The 5,933-nt window shown below is 40.6% G+C and overlaps 1 pseudogene; it reads right to left on the bottom strand.

The window, feature by feature from the left end:
• Positions 1–216: 216 nt before the first annotated feature.
• Positions 217–4,077, bottom strand: LOC147722471 (uncharacterized; annotated as a pseudogene).
• Positions 4,078–5,933: the final 1,856 nt, after the last annotated feature.

Genomic DNA, 5,933 nt, shown 5'->3' with positions numbered 1-5,933 from the left:
AGCTTAACATGTGCCACTACTCCCATGCTCCTGACTCACTGGGATTTGCCTTATTTAGAGGTACAGAGCATTATCGGACGCTGTTTGACATGGTGACCATTTGCAAAACACTAAACAAAACAGTGGTAAAGGAAAAAATGATCAAATGGATGTTTCAATGTGATTTTATTTATCTAAAGCACATACTTGGCCCCAAAGGGGCCAGGATACCAAACAAGAGAAAACGTCCAGAAAAAAAATAAGATCCAGGGAAGAAAGGCGAGACTAATGCAACAAGAACAAATAGCTCAACGAAAACCAGCAACTTCGTGGTTTGATTCTAGATGCGGAGATTTCCTTAATCCTCTTCTGGCATTGCAAATTTTTATAGCCACCTTCCTTCTCATACTTCTGTTGTCCAGTGATGGCCAGCCGTTGGCACTGCACACAGACTTCATAAACTCTCGAAAAACTAAATAAAATACATCAGTATCATGTTACCACCATTATTTATGGTTTTGAATACGGCTGGGCTGCCTATCAAAAGTTCCAATTCCATTATTTCATACAGTGTGCCAGATGAGATATGGTTAGGGTTACATGGTTCCTAAGTGAAACTTTAAGGCCACTTGGTCAAAGTTTGGCACAGCTTAGAGCAAAGCATTGATGAAGAGGGGGCTCTTTCACCCTTTTGAAATGCGGGGGTACTTGGAAGAAAGTCTGTACAAATGTAGATGCATTGAAACAAGCATGTGCCATAGTCCTGTTCACTAGACGCGGGCAAACTTCCTCTGCAAACAGAAAGTAATCAGTGCCAGATTTCTTTACAAAACCATCATTGAGGCAGCCAGGGTGAGTCTGAACTGTACTTGCGAGAATCATATTTGGAAAACAATCGTCTAAGAAACTAGCATAGTGACCAGAAATCAAAATAGGAGCTTACAACCAAGTGTTAGGACCAGGACCAACTGATCTAATTATTAGGGAGTTGATCCGGTCTAAATAAAAGCTGCGGGCACAGTATATTTTATAAGTGCAGTTTGCTATCACTCATTCATCCAGTTTGAGAACCTCACACCTGGACCTACAGATTTACAAATGAAATCCCAACTCAAGGCTTTGCGCCAAATTTGCATGCCATTTGTAGCACAAACTGTTATGAAATTACAAGCCACTCTTATTGTTCTTTTGCAGACAGCTTTAAGCAATGATGGAGTCATCGTTCAATTATGATACAACCTCACATATGGAAACATAGCTTAACGCAATGTATAATGAATTGCCACAATCCCAGCTCGACTGAATGTTAATTTGAACATTTGTAATATCTTACCAAACAATGCATCAACCTTCTCCTCGTCAAGGACGGCTGTTCCAGCAAGAGCCTTCGTTACACCTTTTGCAGATGCAAGTTCTTTAGGAGAAAAAAGTATTTCACTGATGCCATTGAGAAGAAAACCTGCAAGGCTGACTTGGCTTCCTCCAAGAGTTTGTGCAATTTTCTCTTTGGAACGAGTACATCTCTGAACCGTGAAGGATCGTTTGAGTACTTTACCAACTGCTGCATATCAGTCTGCAAAATAACACAACTATTAACTATTTGCCATTATGTTAGATTACAATCTCAAAAATATGCATAGATTGCGGGTTTTTAATTTTGATTTGGCATCTGGTACATGGCTAACAATGTAATATTTGCTATGTTAGCTCCAGGAGTATAAATCAGCCATACTTAAAAACATTGCAAGCAGAAAGATTTCAAAGTCGTCATGCAGGAAATGTACAAGGTTTGTCCTATATAAAATTTAACTGTGTTAAAAGAGTGGCAAAGAAAAGTATACCTTTTGTACAGTGAATGATCGACTGCATGTTTTTGACGATGTTACATCTGTTAACTTCCGTGGATTGGTCAAAGCAGACAGCGCATCTTGCAAATACTGTACAGCCAACTCACTATTGCAAGTGCCTTGCAACTGTGCTATAATCAAATAAATACACTTGTTAAAGGCAGCAGATAATAAATACCATATACACTTCACAAGCATACTTTTTGGCAATGCATGTGTTTGGATGGGAAAAAAGGATTATTAATGTGAATTTTTTGCAGTTTACGTGGAAAGGTAGAATATGAAGCACGCACCTTTTAATTGTTCATTTTCGGCTTGTAACCGTATACACCCCTGACAGGAACCAGGGCCAACAGAAAAGCTTTTGTTTTCATTAAATATGGACAAGGAGTTATTCCTTAGAGAGAAAGCAAATCATAATTAGGTCATACAAGTGGAAATGCCATTTCCTATGTACCTTAAAAAAAAAAAAATTACCCCAGTGTTGAATGATAGACTTTCCTCCGTCATCAAATGAAATGATTCTTCATTGTCCTGAGGGATTAAAAAAAGCAAAGCAACCATTAGTCCATCATTTATACTGATCATATCAAAAGGTTTTCCATTTGTTTACTCACATTTTAATAGGTAGGTATATGTACCCTATTGTTGAGGAAATGAATGCACCATATTAATTCAATGTTTAAATAAGTATGAAGACTTTTTGCAGAGATAACTGGTAGAATTTAGGTGGTTTTGGCAACAAAAGGCATGTTATGTTCACAAAGGAAAAAAGGCTGGCATACAGGCCTAACAATATGCAAATGTGTATAATGGCAGCACTCATTTAGCTCTTCTTACATTATGGTCACAGCTTCCGTTGCTTTCAAATGGGTCATCATGTCAAGAGGTACGGTTCACATCCACAGGCGTTACTGCAGATGGAAAGTCACTGTAGGCCGGGCTGTGTGAAAGTGAGCCGTTAGCCACAAAACCATGTGGTGTCAAACTATGTTGTGCAAAGTGTACCATCATTTTAGAATCTTGTTTGCAGGGTCTAGTAGGAGTTACTCCATTGCTCGAAACAGCCAGCTCTTGTGTAGGAAATAGTTTTTGGGGTTTTAACTGGCCTGGTGGTGAAAGGGAGGCATGTTTTTGTCCTTTATATTTGGCTTTAAGTGGGGACTTCAAGACAAGTTCTTTTTCACGTTCTACTACGTCATATTTAGTTGTAGATTTTGGATGAAGGACACTAGCCATCCCTGCTAAAAGGGCCAGGTTTTCAAGTTTCTGCAAATTAATCCGCGAACTCGCATCACCAGGCTGAGAAGCTGTGCTTTCGGCATGAGTATGGTTAGCAACTCTTATGTAATCCTGACCACTCTGCTTGGCTTTTTTGTCCTTGCATCTTTTCTCTGCAATTTCGTCCTCTTAGAGCTCACGTAACACCCTCTTAAGTCTTCCAGCGCTTCCCCGATTGCCACAGTCCATCATCATCTGCTTTTCCTCCAGTGCCCTTTGAAGCAACACCTGTTTTAGACCCTCCGTTGTGCCAGAATAGCTTGCAATTAAGTCTTCAAAAATATTTTGAATCGTGAGACACTGTTTCTTCACTAAAAAAAATGAAAACATTTTATTTATAAACTTCTAAACAGAGATAACACATTGATCCCTTGCAATATATCTTCAAGCGCTAGCCAGAATATATAAATAAACAGGTATTGATATTAAAGGACATGTATAATCTCTCCATAACAGAGAAAGTATTCCTTATTAGACAGTACACATTGTAAGCCTGAACTTGAACCTCCTGAAAAACGTTGTCCAAGTAAACTAGTTTATCCACAAATGGCTGCCTTATAGTAGTGCCACAAGCTAAAAGTTTCTGCTCTTTTCATAAGTGGTACATTTGTGATTGGAGAGCAAAGCAAGGCATATGTAAGGACATGCATGTTTCATTTTCACTGTCCATTATTGGATTAACATATTCCCAAATGCAGGATTTTACTGAATCATGTTGGTAATTAGTACCATTATCCTGCAGTTGCAATCTTAATATAAAAATGTACTTATTGTGCTTACCAGATGATTGGAAAAGAATCATAGCTATAAAATCTCTCTCTTTGGTGATTGTCCGACCACTTTCATCTACATTTTCTACCAGCCATTTACAAACAACTTCTCCGGAATTGTCCAAAAGCAGAAAGTCTCCATCTTTTCTAACACACACAGAGCGATCGCAAGTGAAAAATAGGATGTTGAATGAAAACATGATTATGTCTTGCTAGATATAAAAAACAGAAATTAGCTTGGGGCTGATTTAAGTTTCAGACGTATCATACTAAGCATATCTAACTGTTTCACAGATTTAATTTGAGAAAAGCATCACCAAAAGTACACTGACCTGGTGCAATTTATAACTAATATGCGTAGATTTTGCAATACAAAGAAGTGTTAAGCATTCACTGAAGGCCACTAAGGAAATAGCCTGATTATCCAGTTTAAAAAAATATATATATTTTACAGAGTTTTATTTAGAGCGAACTTGACCCGAATCGGATATCAGAGCGCTTAACATAGTACCAGTTGCATTACATGAGGACACATTCATTTTTTTTGTAGTATTTTTTTTTTGTTAGGCATGGGGAGATGAAGCGATTTGCCCAGAATCACAGAATGTTCAGCGCCATTGCCGAGACTCTAATCCAGTTACCCAGATTCGAGGTCGACCGCCCTAGCCATTACGTGGTAAAGGGAATACATTCCGATGATATAATGGTAGGCAGCTCCCTATGGATCAGCAATAATTTGACTCATTGTCATCAAGCAGAAAGCAATTACATTGGCACTGCTTGGTAGCGCAATACAGCTGTACTCCTTTTGCCGACCTCAGCAGGGCCAATGGTTGAGTAGACCCACCACAATCTGAACCTTTGATCATGATGCTTTATTCCACTAAGCCACCCTACCCAGGTATTTCAAGGCATCAGGAGCAAAGAGAAGTTGGGAAGCAAGTAGAGACCAGGAAGAGGACAGAAAGTGTTACCAATTTTGAAAATTCAGACATTTTATTGTAAATACCCACCCTCCCCAATCTAAACACCTGGATTAATAGAAGTGACAATTGACATCATTTGACTGCTGAGAACTTCATTCTACCTTAGTTACACACAGAGGAATATGCTGGCCGTGACACCAGTCCTTCAGCAGAAAATTACAAAAAACAATTTGATGGACAGAATGTAGATCAATGTCTTACATTCACCCCAGTACAAGGATTTTTGTAATTTTCTCCCTGAGTGTACTGGGGTAGCTCAGACGTGGGTCCCAGAGCCTCCACACCACTGGAGTCAAGCTAGCCGGGCTGATGAGAGGTGTTACCTCGAAACCGGTCCGGTCCTCGGATGCTTGATTCCGGTCTGGGAAAGATATGGCTGTGTAGTTCGGACTGGACTGTTCCCATGGGGCACAGGGTCAGAGCTGATTTGCATAATGCCATTATCTAACCCAGGGTGGTGTGGAGTGCAAAAAACGATGGATTTAGGCCCAGATCATTGTACTGGGGTGAATGTAAGACATTGATCTACATTCTGTCCATCAAATTGTTTTTTGTAATTTTCTCCCTGAGTGCACTGGGGTAGCTCAGACGTGGGTCCCAGAGCCTCCACACCACTGGAGTCAAGCTAGCCGGGCTGATGAGAGGTGTTACCTCGAAACCGGTCCGGTCCTCGGATGCTAGATTCCGGTCTGGGAAAGATATGGTTGTTGTAGTTCGGACTGGGCTGTTCCCATGGGGCACAGGGTCAGAGCTGATTTGCATAATGCCATTATCTAACCCAGGGTGGTGTGGAGTGCAAAAAACAATGGATTTAGGCCCAGATCATTGTACTGGGGTGAATGTAAGACATTGATCTACATTCTGTCCATCAAATGGTTTTTGTAATTTTCTCCCTGAGTGTACTGGGGTAGCTCAGACGTGGGTCCCAGGGCCTCCACACCACTGGAGTCAAGCTAGCCGGGCTGATGAGAGGTGTTACCTCGAATCCGGTCCTCGGATGCTTTTTCCGGTCTGGGAAAGATATGGCTGTGTAGTTCGGACTGGACTGTTCCCATGGGGCACAGGGTCAG

This window comes from Lissotriton vulgaris, chromosome 4_1, assembly GCF_964263255.1.
Source record: "Lissotriton vulgaris chromosome 4_1, aLisVul1.2, whole genome shotgun sequence".
Lineage (NCBI taxonomy): Eukaryota > Metazoa > Chordata > Amphibia > Caudata > Salamandridae > Lissotriton > Lissotriton vulgaris.
Note: the sequence above shows the minus strand (reverse complement) of the source record. Positions and strands in the feature narration are given on the sequence as shown.